The sequence below is a fragment of the Nipponia nippon genome, unplaced genomic scaffold, assembly GCF_047370975.1.
Source record: "Nipponia nippon isolate SJK-2023a ecotype South Korea unplaced genomic scaffold, ASM4737097v1 scaffold_1, whole genome shotgun sequence".
Classification (NCBI taxonomy): Eukaryota; Metazoa; Chordata; class Aves; order Pelecaniformes; family Threskiornithidae; genus Nipponia; species Nipponia nippon.
In genome coordinates, this window is record NW_028262290.1 from 156,369,783 (window position 1) to 156,386,191 (window position 16,409).

The 16,409-nt window shown below is 37.8% G+C and overlaps 1 protein-coding gene across 2 annotated transcripts in view; it reads left to right on the forward strand.

Annotated features, from left to right (window-relative positions):
• The window catches only part of VIPR2 (vasoactive intestinal peptide receptor 2), a 64,589-nt gene that overhangs the window by 21,536 nt on the left and 26,644 nt on the right, over positions 1–16,409 (forward strand). The gene's annotated exons all lie outside the window — the stretch shown is intronic.

A 16,409-nucleotide genomic window follows, 5' to 3' on the forward strand; every position in this document is an offset into this window, starting at 1 on the left:
GTTTAATTTATAAGTAAAATAGAATGAATTTAGGTCATTGGAATTATTGCAAATTTGTATTGGACTTTAAATTGCGTTAGCAATTAGAAGTGGTTCAAAAAGCTATCAAGATATCTTAAATACAGTATAAATGGAAAACCAAATTTGTTCACTTTGCAGATCCTATTTCTTGTTCTTTCTGTTGAAGGAAGTACTTTTTCAATCACGTTATACCTATTTTCTACCCATTTTTCTGCTGAGGCTAACAGAGCAAGATCTTGTTTACAAGGATGAGCTCATAGTGTCAGTAAAACTCTTATGACGAGCAGATGAAATCCTCTCATGAATAAAGATATTTGGCTGGCTGGGTTTTTCTGGATTTTAGTATATGTGGAATAGCTCTAGCAGACCGGTTCTCTCTGGTTTGCAGAGATGTGCTGGCATTCTAGCTAAGACATGCAGTTCTTGCCATCTCCTTCTGCATTTAATAGCCCAGCCATTACTGTAGCTGAAAATAGATAATAAAGAAAAGGGATAGAGTATGTTGTTTTCCCAACTTTTCTGAAGATACATTCTAAAACATTGGTATCATCTGACAGCTTGGGGACGCACACGCGTTACGGCTAAAACAGCCATTTTAAAACACTGTCATTCAACCCAGACATTGTCATGTGGAGTGAAAACGGGTCAAGACTTAAAAATTTGAACTAACAAAAGGTAACATTTCAAATAGTGAGAAGTATTTAATTAGCAGATGAACGAGTATAATAGAAAAGCAGTTCTTGTTTGACATATTCATTAGTAATTTGAAGGAGAAGAATGAAATGCAAGTTGACTACACTTGCAGAAATGAACCTAGAGAAACTGGAAATAGGAAGCAGTAGCAACATTTACAAAAGCCTGGGAAAGAGCAACTAATAAACCAGTGAGGATAAAAATCAGAAGAGAGATGTGGAAAGCAGGTACTGAAAAAATGATTAACAAAAGTACAATAGATAGACAGAATATAGATATTATACAGAATAAACGCATAGCATGTTGCAGGGAGGGAAAGGGGAATGCAAGCACTGATTGCATTCCAAGCAACATGGCCCAAGGGCCCTGTCCTTTTTTCTCAAGTACCAGTGTCATTGCTCAGGGAATATTCTTTGCCTGGAGATCATAAACTGGCTATTTCAGTGGGACAAGACAATAATTCTTTTCTAACCTTAAAGCTGACAAGTCAAAAAGTGGATACAAGAGTGCTGGCTTATCAGAAGATAAGCTGTTCCTGTGCAAATATTATATATTTTGTAATTACAGAAAGTACAAAAATTATCAGGATAAAATCTGAAAAGGGAAACAGGAAAGCATATGTTTAAATCCATCTCTTCATGGGAGACAATATAAAAAATGCAATTATCATGCAGTTGTGAGATTTCAGGAGGCATTTAAGGTTCTGCATCAGCCAGCTGTTACACGGAAAGATGTTGTCTTGAATTTCCTGAGGTGCTCAGTGGTAGCACCTCAAAACAAAAAAATCTGTACTCAACATAAACCAGTATAGTTCATTTCTACTTGACCTAGAATTTCAACAAAAAGAACTCAAAATGAAATCCTAAGTATTTGGATACAAAATATTTTGGACACAAAAATATCATGCAACAATATGCTTTGTGGGTGATGTGTGAGGTTGCCCTCAAAGCTACAGTAACTAAGAAGATCATATTTTAGGGAAGGTGGCAAAATACTTATCTTGTGGTAAGTAAGTCTTAAATTTTCTTCTGTATGCTTTCTCTGAAGACAATGTTAAAGGAGTAGGTAGAAACTGTCTTAGGTGTCTGTTTGGTGCCTGCATTTTCACTGCTGAATGAATTTCCATTAAAGATCCAATTAAATATTTATTCCTTTTTTTGCTGTCTTTTAGGATATGGACTTGTATCTTTACTTCAAAGGGGACTTATTTTTATACATATTTTATATTTATATATATATATATATGCATACACACAGACATACATATATCTCCAGATATGCATCTATTTTGGGCAGTTTTGAATATTCTAGAGAAGGTTTAAGTGATAGAGCAAATACCCCACAGGCAATTTATTAATAGGTACCAAATTTTTATGCTGAAAATGCACTGAAATGAGAAAGCTTATTTAAAAATACCGTAAGCATGTCATCTATTATTTGTCTGTCAAGTTCACTGATATTGTTCAGGGTATGAAAGAACTTGTCTGCTTCCAGAGTTTGCATTGATTTTACTCAAAGTTAAAACGTTCAATTTTTATTCCACGTCACATGGTGTATTAGCCAGTTCTATGAAAAGAAACAATTTGCGTAACATTTTGAAATTAACTATAAGTTCCTGGTACAGCATCCTTAAATAGAATGTTTTATTTTATGTTAGATCTTCTGTTAGTATTCTTCAGTGATCCTGTCTGTATTTATAGGGGACCAATTTGACAGGTATGACAGTGTCTGAACAAACTATCTGTATGTTGTTATCACATCAAATTGTAGTTCTAAACCTTTATTATATACTTCCAGTCTCTTTCCTATATATAAACTAGTTACTGCTAACCTTCAAGATCAAGTTTTAGGTTCATCAAATGAGTGTCTTTTTTTTTTCCTTTTATATTTCTGTTGAGGTCATGGCAGCACAATGGGAAAATTAATAGCTTGATTTGACCATGCTAGAAATACACGTCAAGGTGTGTTAACCTAATCCAAGCCTCACCGCAATCTTTCCTTTCATGTGGACTTATTTTGACATATTCTATCTAGACTGAACAAGCTAAAGATGTTTCCTAGCTGTCCTGAGAGGGTATTAAACTCTGTCAACATTATTAATACATGGCAAGATGCCTGGTGAATGTAAAGGACTGAAACGTGTCACTTTACTTAAAATAATGACTGGGTCGGTTAATACAGTGTTGTCTAATCTTAGCATGAATTGGCCCAAGGTTTATTAGATCACACAAAAACCAATATATAAAAGTTACATGCTATGTGATTTGAATACATAGGGTCATACAAAGACAAATTCATGGAGAGAAAGATCCTCAGGGCTGTTAAATGTGGTGATGCTGTTGCAGCTTGTGCATAAGTAGAAGCATCATCTATGGAAGAAGGATTCCCCTATTTGGCCAGTTTTCTGAAGCATGCTCGCTTAGGCTGCTGTCAGGGATAACATCCTGGGTGTGCTACCCGCTACCCAATGCAGATACACTACGCGAGACAAGTGGAGTCGAGGCAGTGAGGTCAGGACTGACACAAACAAACACTGACTTGAATGTCTGTAGGTACTTTTAGAAAACAGATGCATTACTACTGTCTGTGAAGTGGATCATTGCACTGGGCTAATGGACTGTTTGTATTGAGTCTAAATTGAATCCTTCCCTCTCAACAAAATGTAATGCAGGGCAGCCATCTACCAGTGCTTCTTCTGTGTGCCTGTAAGTCATGCTATTTATTTACATAACATTCTGCATTTTTCATTACTTAAAGATGCTACTATTATTAAGAGATACTTAAGGCAATACTGGTCTCATTTTTTTGGGTGATGTTTAGGCTTAAGGTGAATTGAAGGAGAAGCTTGTTGGAAAAGGGATATCATTACATAATTGCATAAAGATTATTAAATACCATGAGGAATACCCATTTTATTACATATATTTTTAGTAAATTCTGTTTTGCTCTGCACCGTTTAAAAAAGTGTAGTTCTTGGTAAGAAAAGAGTAAATTGTCCACAACATGTAATCCATCTCTTTATCTCAGTTTATGTTTATTCTAAGTAAGTACTACAAGATTTTAGGAACAGCTACTGTGTTGTTGAAGTTCATTTTGCAAAAGGAAGGAACTAGGGTTCTTTATTCCACTTCTATTTGCATTTGCTCATTTCAGTGTTTCTAAAGCACTGAACTCATTTGCTAGGCTCAGTTCTGATTTTAGTGTTTGTACAGTTTAAGGTTTTCTGATATGTTCTTCTAGTAGGAATCATAGAACCATAGAATGCTTTGGGATGGAAGGGACCTTTAAAGGTCACCTAGTCCATCCCCCCTGCAATTGGCAGGGACATCTACAACTAGAGCAGGTTGCTCAGGGCAACCTGGCCTTGAATGTTTCCATGGATGGGGCATCTACCACCTCTTTGGGCAACCTGCTCCAGTGTTTCACTACCCTCATTGTAAAAAATTTCTTCCTTATATCCAGTGTGAATCTACCCTCTTTTAGTTTAAAACCATTACCCCTTGTCCTATCGCTATTGGCCCTGCTAAAAAGTCTGTCCCCATCTTTCTTATAAGCCCCCTTTAAGTATTGAAAGGCCGCAATAAGGTCTCCCCGCAGCCTTCTCTTCTCCAGGCTGAACAACCCCAACTCTCCCACCCTTTCTTCATAGGAGAGGTGTTCCATCCCTCTGATCATTTTTGTGGCCATCCTCTGGACCCTCTCCAATAGGTCTATGTCCTTCTTGTACTGCGGACCACAGAGCTGGACGCAGTACTGCAGGTGGGGTCTCACCAGAGCGGAGTAGAGAGGCAGAATCACCTCCCTCGACCTGCTGGCCACACTTTTATTTATTCAGCCCAGGATATGTTTGGCCTTCTGGGCTGTGAGAGCACACTGCTGGCTCATGTCCAGTTTTTTGTCTATCAGCACCCCCAAGTCCTTCTCGGCAGGGTTGCACACAATCCCCCCAGCCTGTACTGTACTGATACCGGCGATTACCCTGACCCAAGTGCAGGACCCTGCACTTGTCTTTCTTGAACCTCATGAGGTTCACACAGGCCCACCTCTCCAGCCTGTCCAGGTCCCTCTGGATGGCATCCTGTCACTCAGGCATATCGACTGCACCGCTCAGCTTGGTGTCATCTGCCAACTTGCTGAGGGTGCACTCGATCCCTCTGTCTATGTCATTGATGAAGATATTGAACAGCACTGGCCCCAGAATGGATGCCTGAGGGATACCACTCGTCACTGTTCTCCATCTGGACATCAAGCCATTGACCACTACCCTCTGGATGTGACCATCCAGCCAATTCCTTATCCACCAAACTGTTCACCCATCAAATCCATACCCTTCCAATTTAGAGAGGAGGATATTGTGCGGGACCATGTCGAAAGCCTTACAGAAGTCCAGGTAGCTGACATCCATAGCTCTTCCCTCGTCCACTGATGTAGTTACTCCATCGTAGAAGGCCACTAGGTTGGTCAGGCAGGACTTGCCCTTGGTGAAGCCATGCTGACTGTCCTGTATCACCTCCCTGTCCTCCATGTGCCTTAGCATAGATTCTAGGAGGATCTGTTCCATGATTTTCCCAGGCACAGAGGTGAGGCTGACAGGTAGGTAGTTCCCAGGGTCCTCCTTTTTACCCTTTTTAAAAATGGCTGCAATATTTCCCTTTTTCCAGTCCCCAGGGACTTCACCTGACTGCCATGACTTTTTTGGATATTATGGAATGTACTGTGACACGTTTCATGAAAATGCAAGACCACAAATTTTAATATACTTGTAAGTAATCATATCTGTGAATACTAGACTCTCTTACATACAATATTACAGGAATATACTAGCCCACAGAATAAACAAAATGAAGAGTCACCTGGGATGATAATGATTGTAGTCATCAATTATATTTTTGGTTAAATGAATAAAGAGGTGGGGGTTTTTCTTTCACATTAAGGATGACGTGGTCAATAGTAAAACTCCTTTGGACAAAGAATCAAGCCCTAAACTTTCTTCAGAGCGTTTTGTCCTTCAGCACTGAATTACCCTCTCACCCCTAGAGGTCCTTCCAAACCAAGGCTGAGGTTCAAAGATCCACTGGGTACCTGTCAACTTTGCCTAGGAAGCTTCTGTGCTCTGTCTATTCTGTAAATAAACAGAAGAACTATGTCTCTTGAATTCATTCGTAAAGATAGCATGAAACTAACTTTAACAGAAACATTAGCAGGAAAAGGTGTCTGTTCTAAGAAAACAAAGCACAAGTGTGCGCAAGAATAGATTTTACAAAAAAGTGTATTGAAGATAACACTAATTACACAAACTTGTAATAATCCGATTTATTTTTATATGTGTGTTTTTCGTACTCTTTTAAAACCTGTTAACATTAGGTAGCCACAAAAGAAGAAACGTGTTAGGATTAGGTCTTTATAGTCTAGAAAGCAGTTACAGATTCTGTAAATGTTTCCATAAAATTGTTCTGAAAATCATAAGCCACTGATTTTTGCTGTGCCTGACTACCTATTGAGTTTAGTTTAGTGACTGTAATTTGAATATTTTCCTCCAAACTTTAAAAGTAAATTGTTGGATTTCAGTTTTGGAATCAGTGTTGCTCAGATAATCATGTGAATATATTGCAGAGGCCAGCTGTTCTTACTACTGTTGCAAATGTACTGTTTTTGTTAGACATGCAGAAAATCTCATGTCATTTCAATTTCAATTTCATAATGGCATTTCAGTTTCATATGCGTGACTCGAATCAGTTTATGCTTTGAATACAGTTGCAAAATCTGAACAGGTTTTGATATTTATTCTGTGTTAAAATCTTAAAAATATGATTTAGTTTTAAATTCTGTTTTGGTCAATCTATACCTTCTTTGCACTCATTTTACTCTTGCCAATCTTGCAAATTTTTTATAAATTCAGACGTTAAAGCTAAAGTTTAATTGAGAACTGGCTAATTATGGTTCACACAGAATTGTAAATAAGAGATAAGATATGCCTATCTTACATGAAAAACATTGATTTTTATGTGCTATCAGATTTGGTATTGCTTTGCCTGTTTCTTTTGCAGCAATACAATATAGAGTTTGTTTATAAATGGTACTATGTAAAATACAGAGTAGTGACAAATATTTAATAGGTATAACTAAGTCAATATTAATCTAAAGTAATTTCTTGGTTTTCAACTACCACAACACAATGCAGAATTTAATTCTTTGTCTTTAAGGGGGTTGTGTGTATATTTAATAAACATCCTTTCAGAACACCATTTGCCAGTTTTTTTGTTGAGTCACTAGTCGTTATAGAGGTCTTACAGGCAAATTAAGACACTTCTATTTACGCTCATACAGGAAATTTAAGTAGCATTATGATTGCATCCTCTTTGATGCTGAGTCTGATAAAGTACTTCATGCTAATCATCTAAAATTTTTGCTTGTTTTTGAAAATCATAACACCTGAATTTAAATAATTACAATTTTTGATGTTAATGGATTCAAAATGTAGTAGTGTTTACTTAACTTTGCAGTAGTTTGAGAAGCAGGGTTAACTTTTGATCAGTAGAAAATTTTAAAACATTTAAGATTTCTGACCATTATAATACTAGACCAGTAAAATGGTCTGAAAGAAGGAAATGTGCTCATTAGCCACAATTTCAAGTGTAGAATAGAGAATAATTAAAAATCTATGTCATATGATAAAATAATTTCAATTGTGTAATTATTTCTTATTTGCCTGTACCTAGTTTGAACACAATGACCATGGTCAGCATTAGGGTAATGTCAAAGTACTCTTGGCTGATTAGCTTCAACCCTGACTTACACCTCCATGTAGCTATTTTGTGTTCGTCCATTTGGCAGATGAATGGCCAGCAGATAAATTCAGTCCTGCTGACACTGACAGCTATTGTGCTGGACTAAAAGTACACAGGATTCTTGTTTTGATTGGAGTCAGACTATTTATTGTAGGGGTCATGCGTGTGTACAGAATGCCAGAAACTTTATTTTAAATAATGTGTTTTTTCTGGAGGAAGACAACCTCTTCTATTCTCCCTAGTGGGTAGAAGTGATGGGAGTCATTTTACATCCAGGCTGCCTGACAGTTACTGTCAAGCTCAGAGTGCATAGCTAAAGGCTAAATTAGAGGCACGGTAACATCAGTGTGGCTGGACAACTGATGCTTTGTTAGAAAGTTCAGGCGGGGTTTCACCTTTTTTTCCTTCATTTAAGAATTCTGAAATCAGATACAAGTAAGAAGGGTCCAATTTCAAAAGATTCGGTCAATGGAGTTTTTCTGAAATCAAATGTAGACAGATTTTTCAAGATGGTACGGAATGATAAAAAAATGAAACAAGTCCAGCTTTTTTGTTGGGCATGTTTCAATTGACCCAATGCTGTTTGAACCACAGCTACTTTCTTTATGCCAAAGTACAAAACAGAGCCTTATTATATAGTCTAATGGCTGAAAAATATTTAAAGTAATGTTTTCAATGCTGTGATATCAACACCTCCCATGCAAGTTTGTTTATAGATGGCAACAATTTTGGTAAGTTTATGCAACTGAACGCAATTTATGCATCTGCAGCTACAGTATTAGTTACTAGACGATAGTCCAGCTCCCAACTTGAATAATGGGGGTTTATGATGCCTTCAAAAATTGACAAGGTGAAGGACCTTTCAACTTTCAATTCGATGAACATAGTGAATATAGCTGGTATAATTCCATCTACTTCAAGAGGTGACACATGGCTTATATATAGAGGGCATGACTCTTGGGAGAATGTAAATATAATGGCTCCTGCATTTCTTGCCAGTGATATATCTTGGCCATTAAATGCTTTCTAAGGGCTGAGATCATCTCAGTTGCAAGTTGATAATAGCTGAAGCATGAGAGAACTGAAGTAAAGGATGTCTCTAGGGAGAATCCTTTATTGCCTTCAGGGGATTTCTGGACCATTCACCATTCCCTTTAGCAGATGCTTTTACTACTGACTTTGGAAATTTACTCCTTACACGTAAAAATAATCTCAGAAATGATGTCAGATAAATTTGTGTTGAATTCTGAGACCGCCTGCAAATCCATTTAAGCTGCTTTCCTTCTCTATGAATGTTTATGAACAATTCTTTTAAAATAACATCCTTCATTTTTTTCTTTGTATGTTATTCCTTTTGTCTGTTTATTTGATGCCTTTGCAAACTGACAGCCTCCAAAGTTGGTTAACTTGGCAGCATGATGGCAGATCATAGTCTAGTCCGGCCAGTCAAGAGCAGACACAAAAGGAACAATTTGTCCATTTAACCATGAGCACCAGGGGGTTATGAATTAGATATAAGCTCTCCAGGACATTGTGGAGGCATTATTACAAACAGGTCAGTCAAGAACTTTGTGCGGTATACTTTATTGGTAAAAAGAGCAGGTAGTATTTTACTCATAAGGGGGGGAGTCCATCAGGCAAAAAAATACCTTTCAATGATATTGTTCTCTCTCCCTCTACCTATTTGAGTTTAGATTCACATCTCAGGAAATAGAGGGTACAAGTCAAAAAGGCAAGTTATACGGTGAGATATTAAGAGGAGGCATAGCTCTAAGACACTGATTGTAAGATAAAAATGTGTTAGAGAAGGGCTTTTAACTCTTAATGTTTTTATGGAAACTTTTCCTCAAACAAATGCAACATAGGGATGCTATTAAAAAACAACAAATTTGAAATTAACATCTTGGTTTTCTTTAACATACTATAAAATCATTCTGCAGTATTGCCTTCTGCAAGATATCCTTTAAGAGAAAAGCACAGGATATTTTGAACAAAAATAACATCTGCAGTTTGCAGCAGCTAGAACTGGAGCTGTGCTCACTACGTGCTCTGTGCTCATTTTAGATCTGGTGAGAATGACAATTCCTTTTGACCAGTGTCTTGCTTTGAATGAATGTAAATCACAGCAGAAGAAATGAATTAAAAAGAGTAAGGCTCAGACTCTGGCTACCCCAAAACTTTAATCAGTTTAACTATGTGGTTTTGAAGTAAGCTGAATTGACGAACATTGTATTTAATTTTATTTAAAATAGGTTTACTTGAATTACCTTAATTTCTAACTTACAAAGTATATATCACCTGTGTGCATACATAGCTGTATATACATATTAACGCCCCTGTCTATTGTGAGAATGGTGCAACACAAGATTAAAATCCGCAATTTTTATGTATTTCCCTGGGAAAACAGTATTTAAAGCATAGCTTAATCAGTAGCTTCTGACACCTGACCTTTTAGTAAATTACCCTTCAAAAATGCCTCCTCCCTGACTTCCCTGTAATTTCTCTGTACCAAGCACTAATGCTTTTGCATTAGTCTTTAGCAACTTTGAGATACACACTCACTATATTACGCGCTGGCATCACTAGGACTGTGTGCAGTTACCAGTAATAGGATGATGGTTGCTAATGTAAGGACACATCACAAAACTGAGATTTTTGAACAGTAAGCAAAAAATATGTGCTTTTGCATGACTAGAATTACAAGTCAAATGAATTTCATCCGACTAGATTGTACAATGTACTCATCTGCATTTAATCCAGACAGCCTATGCCTTCTCTACAGTCAAAGAAGATCTAGTCTTTGGAGCCTGAATGGAAATCATATCATCCTAATTTCTTTGAATTACACTACAATTACACTACGACCACAACAAAGCACACGTAGAAGAGTATGTTCTTCTCTGCTGACTCCCCCATCTTGGGAGGCAATGATTAACTCTGTTGAGTTGCCTACCTTTTAGAAAAATTATATCCCACTGTTACATGTATTAAGCTAAATGACTCTTACCTTATTCATTTCACCTAGTCACCAGTAGTTATTTGAAAGAATACATTACATTTTTTCTTCATGTTATTATTGAAGAATAACAGACTTGTGGTATCAGAAATCCAAAAACAAATGCCAAACTTCAAATGTTGGCCTGCAAAACAAGACTGGAAAAAAGAATAAAGGAAAAAATCTTAATAGAAATAAAAACCAAAGTTTTGTAGTGCTTTTACTGCCCAATGGAAAGCTGACCAAATCAGTGGAGAAACTCCTGAGACAGAGTCGTGTTGTCCAACTTCAGACATTTGTCATCTGCATCTGCAGTAGTCTCTCTAGGTTCCGTTCGTATTTAATGAAGAAAAAGTAGATGTTTTTACTTGACTGTCCTTCTAAATTTTTTTTAAATGCCTGTCTTAGGGTGACGTGAATAGCACTCTGCTGCTTCTATTTATTGGTTGTAAAGAGAATCTTGATACCTCACTCAGATGGCCTCATCCCTGCAAAATTCAGTGCTACTAGTGCATCTGTTTCTTTAGTGTACTGTCCTGCACTTTATTCTAACTTATTTTGAGGAAGTAAACAAGGGCTCTGCATTCCTGGGCATGGAAAACATTTACAGGAAGGCAAGATTGCTTATCCTAAAATCAACTTTATAGAGATCTCAAAAAAATTTATTCCACAAAAAATGGAAAAAGTACTCAGCTGAATTACATAAACCAGATGATAAACTTTAGTGTTGTTACTCAGTGTAATGGATTCCAAGAAAAGGGGAAATAAAAGATATATTGAGTTCAAATTGTTCTTGACATGAAGCAATGCAGAACATATAAGCAGAATCAAGACTTTCCCATGGGAACATTGGTCTGACTGCAATTTCCTAATAATGACTTCTGGTTCAGAATCATTCCTATAAAAATCTTAGTGCACGCCATCGAAAGACTGTAGTGACCATGGATCGTTAGAGTCTGTAAGTCAGTTGATTCTGTGTTCTTAATTTATGGAAGTATAATGGGTGCTGTGTCTAGGACAGGAATGAGGGGAGGAAAAGAATGTGGGAGCAGCGCAATTCATTCTGAAATGAAGATGGGCAAAAATATGGAAAAAGTGAGAAACAGCAATGCAGACTAAACATAGATATGAATTGATATACTTGGCACCAAACAATTTACATATTTCCTAAACAAAAACTTCCAAGGCAAGACAAAACTTAAGGAGAATATACAGTCTCTGTCTAGATCTGGTATGCTTGGGCCTTTTAAAGGATTATTAACATCATAAAAATACAATACATAGATGAGAGAATTATATGGTAACACAACTGGTGACTGTTTTATAAGCAGGGAACTTGTTGAATTGCAAATAATTGCATCAGAAGAAGTGATCAGAAGACGAGATTTGTTCTTACTCATTCAGAGTAGAAGTCGAATGTGAAACCTTTCACCTTATGCGTTAGGTTTTCTTATCTGGTGGGCACTGACTCGGCTGTGTTCAGAACATCAGAGCAGGTGCTGGCACAAATTTCTCAGTCATGGTCTCTCAGTCATGTCTGTGCCAACACAGTCAACCACATCAAATTCTTTCCAGTCATTTACATTGACATACTTACCACATATTTTAAAACCTGGAAGGATGAAATTTAAATTGCAAATCAAAATTCCTGAAGTGAGATATTTACTTGAAATGTAGGTGTCTAATCCTTAGTGTGTGGAAACAGGGCTTGATGTGATTGCCTAAACATAGGTATCTAGTGCCGTTTGACTCGCCGCTGCCATTCCAGCAAAGATGTCCTTTGTCACATCTGCCATGCAAGTGTCTTGGATACCCTAGGGCATCTTAAGTGGTCCTAGATGACTACATTTAGACAAGTAGGTATGGTTTGTTCATGGTGTCAGTGGAACTTGTGTTGACCAAATGGTGATGTCTACTTAAGGGTGGAATGTCTCTCTTGATGGCATTTTTCCAGGCCTTGGTTCTGTAATCAATATCTCTGGCTGTGTAAGGAGGGGAGCTAGTATGTCTTGCTATGAAAGTCAGAAAAGTTGGGCAAACCTTTTGGTAATGTGAAATGTTGCAAGTGGGCAGATGAGAACCGATCTCTATCCTCTCTTACTTGGTAATAAATTATCATCCATGATAGCCAGCAAAGCTGTTCTTATCTCATGTACTGATCTGAAATCAGCTGCTGCTAAATCTGGTATGTTCATTTCAACGTAGTGAGTTTGTAGCTTCACTTTATTTAGTCTGGCCAGCAAAAAAAGGCAATTTGGTAATCGGGTTTTATTGCTTAGATATTTTACAGCTAGGATGATGTTATTCTCTATTTCATTTTCCTTTGTGTATTTGGAAGGAGAGAATGAATGGCAATGAGTTGAGGTATTCTATACCAATGAGAAGAATGCACACTTTTGATGGACTGTGATTTAAGACATTTAAGACATCAAATGTAAAGATGCTGATACAGCTTAACTGAATCATTATATGTGATAGTGAGACGTGTAGTATGTTTGCGTTTGTGTATGTTGTACAGCCTGGATTAGTCGTTCAGAACAATAAAGACATAACGCCTTAGTACAAGTCTTTGAAATCCACTCCCTGCACTAGATACATGAACCCTTTGGATGAATTAATAGTAAAGGATGTTATGACTCATTTTTAAGAAACTAATGTTATATTCAGTGTCAGGTAGAAGCCAAGGACTTGAGTAATGAGTTCTTAAAAATGTCAAACGTTCAAAAATAGCTACTTTCTATTGTTGAAAGGAAACGTTTAAGTTGAAATTACTTCTTATAGTTGCCGGACTCTTTGATCACTCATGGAAATATGGGATAAGTAGTCACTAGCAACAGAATTATACAAACAAAATTGCTAACATCTTTATTGTAAGCTAAATGTATTTTATTAATTAAAATATTTTTAAGGATCCCTGCATCAAAATAACAATTTTTCTAGTACCGTCAGCTTCCTAATAATTCCTGTGTATCATAAGTGTGCAGAGTTCTTTACCAGATCTGCAGAAAAAGGGGTTCAAGGCTGTTGTGGGTTAACCCTGGCCAGCAGCTCAACCCCACACAGCTGCTCACTCACTCCCCCCCAGTGGGATGGGGGAGAGAATCAGAAGGATAAGAGTGAGAAAGCTCATGGGTTTAATAGGTAAAGCCAAAGCTGCGTGTGCAAGCAAAGCAAATTAGGGAATTCATTCACTGCTTCCCACCAGCAGGAAAGCAGGGCTTCATCACATGTAACGGTGACTTGGGAAGTAACTCCAAACGTCCCCCCTTTCTCCTCCTTCCCCCAGCTGCTATTGCTGAGCACAATGCCATATGGTGTGGGATATCCCTTTGGTCAGCTGAGGGCAGCTGTCCTGGCTGTGTCCCCTCCCGGCTTCTTGTGCACCCCCAGCCTCCTCGCTGGTGGGGTGGGGTGAGAAGCAGAGAAGGCCTTGACGCTGTGTAAGCACTGCTCAGCAATAGCTAAAACATCGGTGTGTTATCAACACTGTTTTGGTCACAAATCCTATGAGCTACTGTGAAGAAAATCAACTCTCTCACAGCCAAAACCAGTACAAAGGCCTAACCCAAACGTCAGCATTGAGAAAGTCAGCCCAAGAGAGTATTTGAATGAAGCAAGGAGGCGATGGGCGGAAGTTTAAGTTCCCTTTAGCTAGAGGGACCTAATCTTACATCTGGAGTATACAGACCATGGTACTTACAGAAAAATATACAGCTGGGTCAGTTTAGTCATCTGTTTAACAGCAAATGCATGAGTTGGCATGTGTCAAACTCACACGTTTCTTGTCTCAGAGTTATTTCTGCTCCTTAGGCAAACCTAAGACTGTCTTTGGAGCAGATCCTATAACTAACTCATAGCACACTTTGGCTGCCCAGCAGAAGAAAGGGACCTTACAGCTACTTTAAGATTTTCTAGCACAATGAGAAACCTGAATAGGAGGGAAGGAGTCATTTCTACTGGGCACTCTGAAGCGCCAGGACACAGTTTCCATCAGAAGTCCTGGTTTAAGTGCTTTCCTTTTGAAGGCTTTTAACAAATGCAAATTACAGGAGGCCAGTGGTTACTTTAACATGTAAGCATTTGTTAAGCTTCTTGGTAGTTCCCAGGATAAGATGAATAGCATAAAGTTGTCCCTGTGTGCACTCTTACCAGGTGTTGTGTGCATGGCTTAAGCACACCTGGGGAGACCCCTGTCTCTGCTCTGCAGTAATGTGGTGTTGAACATCACTGCTACTATTAAAAGGGTATCTCTGCTAATCATTTTTTTTCCGTGAAAGTGAACAAGAAAACTTCCAATCAGTCTTTAAACAATGCAGATTTATTGTCATTGCAACTTCTTTTGCAAATGACATTTATCTCCCTCAGATTTACATGGTGGATGTTAAGAATTTTTAGAGACCATTCAGGCTTCTGTTTGTACACTCAGTAGAAATGTGTTTTAGTGGTTTCTGCAAATGCCAACAAGTTGATAACAAATAGAACATATTGTGGAACCGCTGTGCATCATTTCTGAGCTATACATTGTATTTGCAGCTCCTGATGTGCACAAGGTCAGGAAATAAAACTAGTTTTCTTCCAGAATACTGATGATGGGGACATGAGGCTGCCAAATTAAGTTATTAAGTCATTTATTGGAGCATCCTTTTTCCATGATTTTGCAGAGCAGGTCAGATTGAATGAATGAAGGAGGGTGCCCAAAGTATTTGCAGTGTTCTTGGTGCCGTGGGCTGTTGTAATTGCTGCTGAGAAACTGTTTATCACTCTATTCCCAGAAAATTGCCTGGAGACTGGCTGATGTTCCTTTTGCTATGACAGAAGCCAAATTAAAGAAGCGTAGGGGTGCTCTACAGTGCTTGTCTGTAGGCATAGTTTTCAGAGCTGTCCAAAAATGAGCCTAACTGAGGAGTATAATTCTGCCATTCTGGCAGGGAATTGAATGGCTGTTCTTCAGAACTGATTTTATGTGAAATTATGTTAATTTTGAAAAAAATATGTTTAGAATTGTATTTGAAACCAATTTTAGAAACATTGTTCAAGAAACATTGGACTACTTCTATTTAGCAAACACTGGATTCATATGGAAAACCAGGATCTTTTTGGGGTACCCGTCTAAGTGCAAGTACACTCTGGGTAACTACACTTGAATTAGTCACTGTGGGGCCCCTTCATTGTCTGCAGAAATATATCCAATGAAGTCCATGTTGACTGCTTCCATAGATATAAGAAGTGCTTCCTAGGAGGCCCTATGAAGAGACCCTACATTGCCTTAGATATTTACATTTGCAGCGTAGACACCTAACGCTAGTTGAAGTAGAGCCTACAATTTATGCCCACAGAGCGTTCCTAGGAATGCAGTGGGGCTCTGCAACTATATAGCAAACTCTGTAGAAAGCAATAAAGTAATACCTTAGGTTTTATCATTTTAACCACGCAGGGACACCAATTTAAAACAAACAAACAAACAAACAAACAATATTTATTCAGGATTTTAACTGAAGAACTTTCTTATGGTCATTCTAATGGCACTGGAAACCTCATTAAGTCCATATTTTCCTTCTTTATCTCTGCAGTAAATGAATATTATGTAAAGCAAACAAAACATTAAACAGTCAGGACTGTTGTCAAAAAGGCTATCACAGCTTACTTCTCTAATTAAAAAAGAGATTTTTGTTTCCTGTGACACCTCGTATACCACTTGTAGCTCCTAACAAGTGTGACAGTTGCTATGAGTACACAAGATCTGTGGCAGTTATGTTTCCCTTATTTTTCCCCTTTAACCATATCTACGATAGTCTAGTTTCAAGATTCTTCATTTCATTTAATATTTCATTTAGTCTTTTCCATATCTGTACAATATTTGCTAAGTGAACGTCCAGCTAATTTCATCATGAATTGGGATGGCTAAAGTTACC